The sequence below is a fragment of the Lathamus discolor genome, chromosome 13 (assembly GCF_037157495.1).
Source record: "Lathamus discolor isolate bLatDis1 chromosome 13, bLatDis1.hap1, whole genome shotgun sequence".
NCBI classification, from domain to species: domain Eukaryota; kingdom Metazoa; phylum Chordata; class Aves; order Psittaciformes; family Psittacidae; genus Lathamus; species Lathamus discolor.
The window spans coordinates 7,438,395-7,452,567 of NC_088896.1; the positions used below are offsets into that span (position 1 = coordinate 7,438,395).

General features: G+C 44.0%; 1 long non-coding RNA gene across 3 annotated transcripts in view; it reads left to right on the forward strand.

Annotated features, from left to right (window-relative positions):
- Positions 1–9,843: 9,843 nt before the first annotated feature.
- Positions 9,844–14,173, forward strand: part of LOC136021578 (uncharacterized) — a 465,479-nt gene continuing 461,149 nt past the window's right edge. For all 3 annotated transcript variants that reach the window (XR_010615832.1, XR_010615831.1, XR_010615830.1), the window contains exon 1: positions 9,844–10,002. This is a non-coding gene — a long non-coding RNA (uncharacterized LOC136021578). The remainder of the gene's footprint in view (positions 10,003–14,173) is intronic.

The window sequence follows — 14,173 nt, forward strand, 5'->3', positions numbered from 1 at the left end:
AAAGCTCTAAGGGTAACAGCAAAAATATGTCTTCAAAAGCGGCATTGTGAAATCAGCGAGGAATTAGCCTGGATAATGAGAGAAGCTGCGGCTGCCCCATCCCTGGCAGTGTTCAAGGTCAGGTTGGACAGGGCTTGGAGCAGCCGGCTCTAGTGGAAGGTGTCCCTGCCCACTGAATGGCATTTTGGGCTGAGGAAACTCTCCCACCCCATCTCTCTTTCTCTGCATTAGTATTAGAGAGATGCACTCATCTGCATAAACGTCTTCTCAGAGTAGGCTTCTTTCTGGGACTGGGTTTTAATTTCTAGATTTTTATTTAATTAGTGCATTATTTCTTTCTGAAAGTGAATTCTTTGAATTCTAATTTCTCATAGGAGTGGACATATTTATAACTTCAGGTCTCATTCCCAAGGAGCGATGGTAAGTATAACTGTAAGTGCAGGTCAGAGCTTATATCCCAATAGCTTTGAGTGTTAAAAAGTCATAAAATAGCTGCACATTTCCATTTTTATAGCATGAGCAAATCTTTCTACAGTGAAGGCCAGCCTGTAGGCAATCACACTGTCTCATGATCTCAGTCAGGAAGTGGACTTCTGGAAGTTTCTAAAGGGCAGGACCACAGTGTTAACTCACGGCAAAAGCAGCTTTTTCTGAAGCCTAATGAAATTGTCCTGCCACTGAGACAGAGCTGAGTGAGGGCCTCTCTCTTTCATGGGCTGTTTTGATGTTAACCTCAGTTTTGCCTAACCAGGTTCTGCACTGAAATCAATTGCTGACTTTGCCTTAGTAACAATTTCACCATTTCTGACCATCAGGTTAGTGACGAACCACTGGCATCTGGCTTCTTTTTCCTCACTGCCTCTTGACAACCTCTTTAATCTTGCATTCCTTTGTCTCTTTTGTCTACAGATCATGAGACTTTTCAGCACAATGAATCATCTGGAGTACTTAGGAACTTGTTGGCTTTTAATCAATCATCCCTTTTTTATTTATTAGCCCATTTTCTGTTGGCACTGTATTGCACAAGGCCTTCCCCAATGAGCTTGTAATGAAACCAGGAGGAACTGTGGATAATCAGTCCTTGTTTGAGAGGTAGTCACTGTCTCAAAGAATTGTGCAAAAAAAAAGTAATTATAGCCCAAACTATGAAGCTCTCAAAGGCTTTTACGGACACCCTAACCTGCACACACATTTCAATTGACAAGGTTCATTTGAATCAGTGGCTAAAGAGAATAATGCGTAACATGGGTGACACAATACTTCAGACTGACACATTCAGTTGATTCCTTAATGTCACTATTCAGTGACACCATCCATTTCTTCATAGTTGAGTTCACTGGTATTGCATTTTGATTGAAAGACAGTTTGAGGCTCTCAACTTTTCCTCTACATGGGATTTTCTTACTATCTCATACTCTTCTCTATTTCACACCAATAAGCAATGCAAAATTGAGAGAGAAAAGCACAGAACTTCAGCATTTTCTGTCGTGCATTCACAAAGACTTTCAGTGTTCAAGATCCAGTAACTTCTGACAGAAGCTTGCTAGTGGGCTGCTCTTCAGCATTCCCAACACAGCCTTTGCCATATACATTTTATTGAATTCTTTCTCTTCACTGTCTGGAAATCAATCTTCTTAAATCAGTGGTTGGTTATTTGTACGGTAAACCAAGATTTAGGAGCCAAGAATCTGGATACCATTTGAAGTAAACTGCACGGACTGTTTAAAGTAAACCACATGCTAAATAGCACTGCTGCCAGCCTTCAAATTGGCAAGCATGCCCATCCAGTTCCTGTTAAACAGCATTAAAAAATGATGCTGAATGAGAAGTATGCACGTTAATACTTTACGCTAGCAGCTACAAGTGCCAGTCTTCAGCCTGAATGTGATGTGCCAAGACTGTCTAATCACAGACCACAGAGAACTATCTCTTCAGAAAGCCTTTCAGCCTACTGGGACGGCAAAAAAGTCCAGACAGACAGGGAGCACGGGGAGGTCAAGAAAATATTATGGGTCAGCTCAGAAATGAGCCAACCACAACAATCGTCTGGTGCCTCATTTTGGCGGGTTCGAGTCACAAGCAGGAGAGGTTTGAGATGAGAAATTTTGCTGAAGTTGTTGCTAATCAGCATAAACTTGGGAGGAGGGCTCAGAGCTGCGCACAGGCTGCACTGCCTCGGGACTGCCTTTGCCCAAGCCAAGGTGCCTGCAGGAGCCTCTGCTGCCCTGACTGGGTCCCTGCAGCCTCAGGTCCCTCAGGGCTGTTTCTGCCCTTACTGGGTCCCTGCAGCCGCGGTCCCTCGGGGCTGTCTCTGCCCTGACTGGGTCCCTGCAGCCGCGGTCCTTCAGGGCTGTTTCTGCCCTTACTGGGTCCCTTAAGCCGCGGTCCCTCAGGGCTGTCTCTGCCCTGACTGGGTCCCTTAAGCCGCGGTCCCTCGGGGCTGTTTCTGCCCTTACTGGGTCCTTGCAGCCGCGGTCCCTCAGGGCTGTTTCTGCCCTTACTGGGTCCCTTAAGCCGCGGTCCCTCGGGGCTGTCTCTGCCCTGACTGGGTCCCTTAAGCCGCGGTCCCTCAGGGCTGTCTCTGCCCTTACTGGGTCCCTTAAGCCGCGGTCCCTCAGGGCTGTCTCTGCCCTTACTGGGTCCCTTAAGCCGCGGTCCCTCAGGGCTGTCTCTGCCCTTACTGGGTCCTTGCAGCCGCGGTCCCTCAGGGCTGTTTCTGCCCTTACTGGGTCCCTGCAGCCTCAGGTCCCTCGGGGCTGTCTCTGCCCTGACTGGGTCCCTGCAGCCGCGGTCCCTCAGGGCTGTCTCTGCCCTGACTGGGTCCCTGCAGCCTCAGATCCCTCGGGGCTGTCTCTGCCCTTACTGGGTCCCTTAAGCCGCGGTCCCTCGGGGCTGTCTCTGCCCTGACTGGGTCCCTGCAGCCGCGGTCCCTCAGGGCTGTCTCTGCCCTGACTGGGTCCCTTAAGCCGCGGTCCCTCGGGGCTGTCTCTGCCCTTACTGGGTCCCTTAAGCCGCGGTCCCTCGGGGCTGTCTCTGCCCTGACTGGGTCCCTGCAGCCGCGGTCCCTCGGGGTTGTCTCTGCCCTGACTGGGTCCCTGCAGCCGCGGTCCCTCGGGGCTATCTCTGCCCTTACTGGGTCCCTTAAGCCGCGGTCCCTCAGGGCTGTTTCTGCCCTTACTGGGTCCCTGCAGCCTCAGATCCCTCAGGGCTGTCTCTGCCCTGACTGGGTCCCTTAAGCCGCGGTCCCTCGGGGCTGTCTCTGCCCTGACTGGGTCCCTTAAGCCGCGGTCCCTCGGGGCTGTTTCTGCCCTTACTGGGTCCCTTAAGCCGCGGTCCCTCGGGGCTGTCTCTGCCCTGACTGGGTCCCTGCAGCCGCGGTCCCTCGGGGTTGTCTCTGCCCTGACTGGGTCCCTTAAGCCGCGGTCCCTCGGGGCTATCTCTGCCCTGACTGGGTCCCTTAAGCCGCGGTCCCTCAGGGCTGTCTCTGCCCTTACTGGGTCCCTGCAGCCGCGGTCCCTCAGGGCTGTCTCTGCCCTTACTGGGTCCTTGCAGCCGCGGTCCCTCGGGGCTGTTTCTGCCCTTACTGGGACCCTGCAGCCTCGCTCCCTCGGGGCTGTCTCTGCCCTGACTGGGTCCCTGCAGCCGCGCTCCCTCGGGGCTGTCTGTCCCCACTTCGAGCATGGACTCCCGCCGCAGCGCGCTCGCACTCTGTTTCTGAAGTATCTTTGCACAGAGACCACCTCTTCCCTGCCCGGCCCACCACTGCCGGCCGCCGCCCTGGCGCGCCACACCGCCCTGACGCGCGCTTCGATCCCGCCAGACCCCGCTCTGGCGCGCCGCTGCCAACCAGCTGAGGCACCGCCCAGCTGCCCCGCCCCTCAGAGCCCGCGCCGCGCGGTGGGGTTATGGCGGGAAATGGCGAAGGGGCGGGACAGCAGTGAGTGCTGGTGCGTGCTGCACAGCGGCATTGGGAGCGGTTCTGAGAGCCCGAGATCAGTTGTTTATGGTGTGTTTTGGCCATTTCCCAATGGAAAGAATTGTCGCATTGTAAATATTAGACTATTTAAAGAGTTTTCCTTTTTCCTTCTTCATTTTTACATATTTTTGACAGTACTACCTTAAGTATCATTCACCTGTATTTGCAATGTCTACTTTAACACGTATTAAAGGCAAGAACATACAGTCCAGCAGCAATTAATTAGTACCGCCGTGCCCTACTGATAGAGTGCTCTTGCTTGGCTAATGTGCAACCTGTCATTATAGTGACAGGTTGCATACATGAGAAAATAATCCACTTTTTGACAGTTACCTCAGGTAACAGCATCAGACAGCATTAGGAGTCAAAGGGAGAAAATAACCTGAAATGCAGTAGTAACTATGAAGAATTTAATACTTGAGCTTGGATTTTGCAGGATGCAGTACAAGATATTATAATCTCTTTATTTCCATCTTCAATGCATCATTAGATTAATATTGAGGATTTCAGTCACTCACTACTAGCAGTGCTTGTGGTGAATACTGTAAATACCCCAGGAAGACAATTTATCTTTAATAGGTATATTTACCAGAGTGTCTTCAGTCAATTCTAAACCAAAGGTAGACCAAGGTGGAAGGAATGGAAATGGAGAGAAGGGAAACTGCAATGGTGGATCAGGTTAAATTGTTTTCTTCCTGCTGTGATAGTGCGAGGGACCGGTGTTCTTGTGACAGGAATTGGTACGGGCATGGGTCAAGAGATTGCCCCTACCCTGCCAGACTTAAAAATTCAAACAACAAACCAGAGGGTCAGGGGCAGTACATTGTATAGGTCATGAACCACAATGCAGAGAGATTAAACTGTCATAGTATCATAGAATGGTTTGGGTTGGAAGGGACCTTAAAGCTCGTCCAGTTCCAACCCCTGCCATGGGCAGGGACACCTTCCACTAGAGCAGCTTTTTCCAAGACCCTTCCAACCTGGCCTTGAACACTGCCAGGGATGGGGCAGCCACAGCTTCTCTGGGCACCCTGTGCCAGCGCCTCAGCACCCTCACAGGGAAGAACTGCTGCCTAAGAGCTCATCTCAATCTCCCCTGTCTCATCTTAAAGTCATTCCCACTTGTTTTGCCAATACAAACCCTTATAAAATTACTTCCCTTTACAGTCTGGACAGCAATGGAAGTAGCATGGAAGCTGGGACTAGATGATCTTTAAGGTCCCTTCCAACCCAAACCATTTTGTGATTTCCACTGCAAACTGCAGCCTGGTGCTGGGACACCTTGCTTCTGTGAGCTATGTAAACCACTAAAAGCAGGACACATCCACACACACTTCTCAGATAGAAAGCAAACCTCATCCCTGGTATTAGGATTCAGAATTAACTTTAGGAGAAACTGTAAAAGATACCTGGATTATACTGTTCTAGATTAATACTAAGTTAACCAGTGAACCATGAGACAATTACTTTTTATTGTTTTATCAAGTTATGGTAATTTTTACATACATTTCAGCAGCATCTAGTGGCCCCAAGGGTCATCAGGGCACCACTCAAGACAGGCACTGCATACAGGAGTAGTTAATTGGTCCCTACTCTAAGGACCCTATGTAGTAGATATAACACATCCTAGGTGGTAGGAGGGAAAGAACCACAGGTTGGTGTAGTGATTGCGCTGTGGCCAACAGGTATTTTAGCAGAAATAGTTATATATCCTGGGTTTGGCACTTGCATATTCTATTTTCATGCATCATTGCTCTCTAGTGAGTAAACCAACTTTTCTACAAATATGCTTGTTTCTTGCAACCTATTTTTTGCTAAACAGGTTCCAGCTAAGGAATTACAGTTAGCTATGCATTTGCAAATGCTTTTCTTCATGTGGGATTATGTATTAGGCTATTTGGTATCACATGATTCCGCTGCATGTCTGGATGACTTTATGAAAAATAAAGAGTGTATGGAGAATAACTTGCTTTATTCAGGTTTTGAGCTAAATTATATGGTATGTTAAAATGTATGAAAACTTTTGAGTTTACTAATATTAACATGGCCTGGTAGCATTGAATAATACAAGCAGCGAATTCACCGCTTCTGTTCATATATTAATGAATCTATCTTTATATCATACAAATGGCTGCAGAGTTCTCAAGATCATTAAGGATTTCTGATATTTGTTTTACATTAGAGGGAGGAATTATGGAAAAGTTTTCAATGGCAGAGAAAAATGCAGGAATATATATATATTGCAATGTTTTTCAAGTGTACAGTTCTATTGATTTAAGCAACCTGTAAAAAAGAAAATCAAGAAAAGTGATACACCAGCTCAAGTAGCAATTGTATATTTACTCTGAATTGCTCATGTTTGCTTCTGAAAATTCATAACCTGACGTAGAATTGAACAATGAAAGGGAAAAACCAAGCATGTAAAACCAATTGATGTGCTGGCCAGCTAGCAGAACATCTTTATTTTCAATAACCACATTCAACCCTGTTTCATCTCTATTTATCACTGAACTCATTGGGCAGAACAAAAAAGGTGCTAATGTTAATACCTCATGAATATGCACAGAAAATGTTCCCTTTTGGTTAAATATCAACACTTATACTAACCTTTTTGTTCTTTTGTGTTTAATAAGAATGACAGATAGTGGGTGCTGTGGGCTAAGACTGTTCATTAACATTGTTCCCTTGAGTATTCTTGACATTCAGTTTCAGGACACACGTGAAATGAATGTAGATCTTGTATTTAGTTTTTACATATTAAGCATTAAAAAAAAAAAAAACAACAAAAAAGAGGGCAGTAAATGTAGGGGCATATCCTCAGAAACACCATACACTGTTTGAAAGCAGACCCTCATTTTTAGGGAGAAATAGCACCTGATGATCAAAATGATCCCTCACAAATGCTTGCTGGCATTCAAAAGAGAAGATGGAAGTTCCAGATTACAGTGCTTGCTAAACCGAAGTACCTGTCCTGGCCATGAACAGAACAACCCATCGCCATCAAGCCTACTTAGTTTACACACGAGTTGTATGCCACCGACAACGTATTAGATACATCATTCGGTTTGGTGTGGAAAACCATGTGGATTATCCTGCAGGGGTAGAAGACAGAAGAGGCAGACAATGTCAAATGATTTCGCATAGTATAACAACGCACTTGTCGCAGTTCTTTGTTTGATGAATGTCATTGAATCTTGTCATTATAACAGTGCAAGCACATATGTTGAGTGTACGTACATATATATTCCGTGTGAGATGTAGGTTGTGACAAAAAAAAGTCTTTGAGTATTTTGGTCCATTCCAGAGCAGTATTTACGAAGCTTACAGCTACCACTGTTACATTGAAGTTAACCCTGTTCATTCGTGTACAGGCTGCTTGTAGAAGTACTGTGGGAGCTGAAGAGGTAGACCTTTTTCCATTCTGTCAGTAGAAGAGTGTCATGCCTTGATACAAGATGCGTGTAAAACACCTACTTGCAAATGATGTGACTGTCCGAAGGGTGGCAAGTAGGTTCAGAAAATCCAGTTCTGTAGATGATGACCTGCAGAAAGCAACTCACTCTTCATTTTTATCTGAGTTTGCTTTAGGTTCCTCAATCTGTTTCATGCAGAGCTCTTCGGTTAGGTGTCAAATACCTGTTAAGCTGCTTTAGCTGCATGTCTTCAGTTTGATTCCTGGAGAGAATGGAGCAGTTCTCTGAGGAGCAATGCAGGACACTAGTCACTGTGTGAATATGTGTCATTATTAATTGCCTTGTCCCAGGAACCCCAGGATTATTTCTAGTGACTGTATTTTAGTCTTATATAGCAATTGTGGATTTCAACCACGTTTTCTGAAGAAAGATTGGGCATTTAGAGTGAGCACTGGTTTGCTTTGTATCTAATAGCTGTGCTCTGGCAAAATTACTGTTCTCCTAGCAGAGAAGATAACCAACATTAGAAAGGAGTCCTTATTGCAGCACGCCTTGTTTTTATGAGTTCCTAAGTAAATCTAGCAGATGGACCCTGTGATACAGATACTATTACCTGTAACGCCCTCACTCTGTTCTAGGGAGGGGGAGTTTTTTCTTTTCTGCAGTTACAGACTTTGATTGTTACAATATTTGAACAGAAAAGACAGGGAAGAGTTCATGGGTTTTCTTTTTAAAGCCCACATGCACTTTGCAAGAAATGTTTCTCTCCTATTATTTTAATCTTGGCTTTAACAGAAAGGAAAGTTTTGACACTGACAATATCGTATGTGTGGGCTTGTCTTGGTTGAATCCTTTTGTGATCTTGCATCTGTTGTACAGTCTGCTAGTTCATAGAAAAGATTTTCAGACACAATCACAAATGACATTGTGTTTTTAACTTTTGAACAATAGCTCTTGCTTGGCATAAACAGGACTTGTTTCTTATACATTGGAGAAAATCAGAAAAGAAGTATTAGAAAACACTATAAAGCACTTACAGGCAGGTGAATCAAGATTTCTATAGGGGACACAGCATGTATGGTCTAATTTCAAAGACAGGCATGTGTTAGACAAAGACAGCCATATTCAGATATCAGCTTTCAGTGATACTTGTATTATCAACCTTCTGTATTTGCTTTCTTTTGCTCAGTGATACTTGTATTATCAAGCTTCTGTATTTGCTTTCTTTTGCTCAATATGTTCTTTAGAGGAGTAAATATTATTAGTGTCATCCTACACCTGAGAAATTGAGGCATAGGTTAGTGATAGCAGTAGTCTAACATCATATTATTAGGCAAAGAACAGGAAGATTAATGAGTGGTGGTAGCCTCGATGCCTGGGTTTTGCTGTCAGGTTCTGAGCCTCATATCTGAATGAAAACATCAACATTAGGTATTGAAATATTCTACCCAGAAAACGAAGCCAGATGAATAAGATTGTGTGGGATAGAAGGAATAGCATTTTCTCCTCGAGCTCCCCCAGATGGTCGCTGCCCGGACCAGCAGAATGCTGATGTAATTTCTAAGGTCATGAAGTTCATATAGAGCAGGTCGGCTTGAGGCTAACGCAAGTTTACAAGTTAGCGATGAAAAAGAAGGGATGAGGGGATTATTTTTCCCAGGAGTTCAAATAATTTACCTCCATATTCTCTCTTTACTTCCAGTTCCTCCTTCTTGCAGCTGACAGTTGATAAATATACCTCTGTCATGAAAACACAAGGGGACAGGAGCAGTACTGTAACTTTTAAATTCAGGGTAGAAGTCTACCTAAAAGATGATAAAGTATCAGTACAGGAAGGAAGATACCATGACTACCGTATCCTGCAATGAAAAACAAGTCTTGTCCTGCCTGTGGTTGCAATGCTAAGTGGGTTTTCATCTAATGTGCAATCAGAGCACCCTGTGTGAAAAGAGATGCTCGCTGATGATCAAGCATTTGAGAAACAAGAGTGCTCAGCAGGTTTTAAAGGAAATCAGGTGAAATCTTCCTCCAGATGCCACCGCTTCTTTATATGCTGTATTGCACTGATAGAATCCAATAAAGAATCATCCGTCATGTCAGTGTATGACACAATGTATTTGTGATGAGTAATGTCCTGAACACAAATTTCGTTGCACCGCAGTAGAATTTACCATTTTGTACTCCCCTTGGCCTACACATAACCAAGCCTATCAGGCATGATTTTGCACAGTGCAGAGGCACAGTATTGATCCTGTGTTAGTGAGATCAATGCTGTGTGGCCCTTGAATTGCCTTTGCCATGTAGCAAAATGAAGGACCAAGAGCCAGGCTGGATAGTTCATCACAACCTTAAGATGCCTCTGTGATGGGGTGGGAAACTTGATGAGAAGGGAGGAGCTTTTAAAACAGAACTGCTAGTTCCAATGACTGCCCTTGATTACAGAGGTTACATGTAGAGCGTGAGGGGGTGGCTGCCCTATTAAGCTCTGGCATGCAACAGAGGTAAAGCTCTTGGTGGCAAGGTCCCAGAGACCCGAAGGAGGCCAAGAAGGAACAAAAGGCTAGTGAGAGGCTGAGCAGGTCCTGGGAAGCATTCATGCTACATCTGGAAGAGGTGGGTGAAGGGCTTGTAGATGCTTAGCTTACAAACAGACCTGTTTGTATAGACAGCAGTGCAGTGGGATCATGAGAATGATTTCTGGTTATGGGGATTTGTTCTCTGTAGGCACTGATTTCTATTGGTTCTGTTAATTAATCTCAATGAGTCTTGATAATCTAACCGAAATTCGGGGTTTGTTTTGTTAAATTAACGTGGAGGGTATAGGTTGGGAAAGGAGGAGCTATAGCGTTATCTCTAGCTGTATTCTGTATGACTAAAATGTTTATTATCCCTTTGGTTGAGCCAAATAATGTATGTGAACTGGGGAGTGTTTTATGGGGTAGTTGAGTAGGCATTTTTGAACTTCTGAGATTTTTCTTAAAGTGGTTTCATAGGGCTGCTCATAGGCCTGTGTTACCTATTCCTGAACTGCAGCAGCTATTATGCCTGCAGGTCTCCTGCCTGTTCTTCGCAGAGTAGATTGCCTTTGTATCTTAAGACTATACTGGGATGGAATAATAGTATCTAAGTAAGGGAGGATGCTCCTTTGTGAGCCAGCAGAACTTGTGTGAAGGTTTGTGAGAGAAAAGAGGAGTTGTGCAGTTGTCTTCCAGCACATTTCAGGATTCACAAGCCAGATACAAATGAATTTTCCCAGGAAAAAAAGGAGTTAAAGGCAAACTGGAACTGGGTGTTCTAGGAGGAGTTCTGTCTCTTTCCCTTGTGCCAGAGGCCACTCGCAGGGCAGTGCATTTTTCTCTCCATAGCTCATGGCTGTGCCTGAAGGCACCTTTTAGTATTACACATTTATACTAAGGCTGCACACCTGAGACCAGCAGCAATCGTTTCAAAGATTTTACAGAAGAAAAATCCTGTTTGCCCGGGGTTCTCTAACAGAAACCTAAATACAGTCAAAAATAAGTTAAAAATCCAGCTGGCTTTGTTTATGAAGGGAATGTGTCTCTTAAAAGCAGTAGTTTGCTGCCGGCCTGGATTAATACAGACTTTCACAAGCAATGTGAAGAACAGGATCGCGATGCTGCACGCGACCTCCTGCACTCAGCAAGAAGCAGGTCGTTAGCGCTTATTTAAGTCACTGAACTTCCCAACTGGTCTCCTTCTCTTGTTAGTTGTTTCAATTATGCCTGTTTAACAGCATACCTGCTAGCTTAAAGATAGCAGAATATTAAACATATTCTATGCTGCTGCTTTAGAAGGATGTAATTCATAGCAGCAGAGTGATGGTAAAAGCTGTCTGTTTTAGACAGAGTCCCTCTGATGGGGATAATTCAGTCGGATTGCTTAAAAGTACTTTAACAGAGTTCTGAGAACTTTGTTGTTTTTCTGCTGCTTTAGTTGGCCCTTATTTGTGCTGGTGCTGTACACTGGTGACTTGGGGAAGAGACCTGCGTGATAATGTTAATTGTCATGCTACAAGAGGCACGTCTACCCAGTGAGAAACTCAGTACGCATTTTGGTACCTGAGCCACGTTAAGGAAGTCCGTTGTTGTATGTGAATGGCTGGTATTGTCTCTGTGTAAGAAAAGCCAAGGTGTGTAAACCTGCAGCTGCAACAAATCAGTCATTAAGATGATGGGAAGCAGCAGGTCAGCTTTGCAGTCCAAGCTTTAATTTGAATGTAATTCTTGCTTCAAGCCTCTCCAAGGGTTTTTGGAAACCAGTTTGTTAGTGATATCTTCTGTTTGTCCCTGAGCAAGCAGTGGTGCAAAATGAGTGAATGTTGGCTTAAAGAACAGAAAAGACGATGTGTGTGCAACAAGATGGTTTCCAAGGCTATAAGCTGGGAGGTTTTGGTTGGAGTGATTTGCTATTGTTTCTTCACCTGGGATAGCTTTGTGCTTGATTACCTTTTCCAGCTCATCTTTTTTTGTGAGGAGCACAGCTGGGTTGTGATGAGCCAAAATCTACCACAGGCTGGCTTCAAAAAACACTGCTAACCTGAGGAACTCCACAATTTGATTCAAGTTTGTGTGTCTAAAGTTGTTTTCCTCCCTGTATGTTGAGTTGGCTCAACTGACTTTTTGTTCACTGTTAAACTAATTTTTTTCATGTCTGCTTCTGAAATGATGTGAACCTCCCAGCTCTGTGGCACCTTTCACCTGCCTGGAGCTCAGCAGCTTCTTATGTTTGGATGATAAGAGAAAAACAACAGCACAAATTCCTTCATGCAATGCAAATGTCTTTGTGCTATGTAGTAACTCAAGGCTGTTAGGGGGAAGGTGACGCTAAGAAAATGACATTCTTCAACCCAGAGCAAGTTTGATGTTGCTGCTGTTACTAAGGAATTGTGGTTCCTTTCTTTCAGATGGTGCCCAAAGCACTTCTCAGCCTTTTCAGTGTAGTTTTCATAGGGCTTTTTGCTACTGGGACCCCTAAAACCAAGGTGGAAACTTAAAACCAGATAAGACCAAATAAAAAAATAATAAAGCAAAGAATAAGGAAAACTTGTTCCCTTTGAAGCCAATAGACAGGCTTTAAGGGACTTTAATGGTTCTCTGAAGTACTGTTAGCAAAACCAAAAGAAAACAAATGGAAATAATATAGTCTCAGTGCAGACCTCTCTGCATTATAATTCAGACTCAGTGATTTTCATTCTGCTGTTTGGAGAGTAAAACCTCAGGTTGTGGCAAGAGCAGGGTTACTTCATTTCATAACTGAACTAGAGTTCTACTTTGGCTTGTCTGAATCCTACCAGGATGGGTTCTGTAGGGCTTGCACAGCTCCAAGCTAGTAGAATTAAAAGTTTCTCTTTCCATTTTCCTCTTTGTGCTTAAATATCAGAACAGTGATGCCCTTTCCTGGTACTTCAGCCCATTTGGGTTTGTTCCCTGAACTGAGAGATGCACTCAATCACAGGTGACATCTCTTAATTCTAATGGCTTTTAAGGTGAGGTGAGAGATTAAAAGTAGAATTTGTAGAGTTAGATATCAAAGGAGAAAGCTAATAAGAAAAAAATGGATTTCAAGGGTGAATTTAAAAATACTGGATCCTTTATGAAGAATGTTGATAAAGAGGAGAAGGAAAAAGAAAAGGTGAGAGAATAGTTTCCTGATTATGATGTTGGTGGTGCAGGACTGTGTGGAGGATTAGTGGCAAGAGCATGTGGTAACATGGCATGGTGAGGAAGAAAATATTTGTAAACACTTGAAGGGGACGTGTGTTTCCAAGTATAGAAAGGCTTTTTCCAGCTTCTCAGAAATGCCTGTATCCTTAGGGTAACAATGCAACCAAAGAAGAGTTTGGGGAGGAAGTGGAGGAGACACCAGAATCCTATTGAAAGAGCAGGGGATGTCTCTTAAAGGGAATAGAGTTACACAAGCCAAGGATTATTTGGAGTAATGAAGTAAATGAAAGGATCTCGGGAGTTGTGTTACCCCTAAAATGACTAGATCCTTACTAGTGTTGTGAAAGAAGTTGTGATTATCTGATTATAATTTATGCCCTGAACAGTATTTTGCAGAAAGAATTAAAATGGTGTGTTTGGGAAGTGTAGTTGGTTGTCTTACTTCTGCAGAGAATGAGCTGGGGAAAGCCATATTGTATGTGTGTGGTGTCCCTCACAGCATATTTTTACGGGGTAATTTTGAGGATGCTATACGCCGAATGGGGAGGTGCCTCTTGAGCTCAGCATGTTACAAATACAGATGTGTATACTATGTTCTGCCCCAAAGAACTCAAGAGATAAAGTGTTAGCGCAGAAAGTGGAACATGGAAATGGGCAAAGTGAACGACATGATTTTAGCTTGTTGTATACAGATAGCTGTTTGTGTAGAATGGCTAGTTTGAAAGTAGTATTTTATAATGCCAATGATATTGGGTGCATCTTGCATCTGAAAAGCCCAACTCTATATTAAGTATTTTCTTGAAAAACTGTGTTCCACTTGTGAAGCAGACCAGCCCCATGACTTGGTGTTAAGGTTTCTTACTGAACAAGATGTTCCTTTTGCTTCTCCTGTTTGAACCTAACAACATGGGATTTATATACAGCAGTTATTTCTATTTTACTGAGCGAAGTAACTTCAGTGCCATGTCAAATCCTACTTAAAAATGCTTATCAGGCTGACGTTGGTGCCTGAAGACAGCAGACTTCTAACAATGCTCTCATTCACTGCTACCAAACACTCAGAAACCCTCATTTTATGAGGTTATTCCAATGAGGTTACT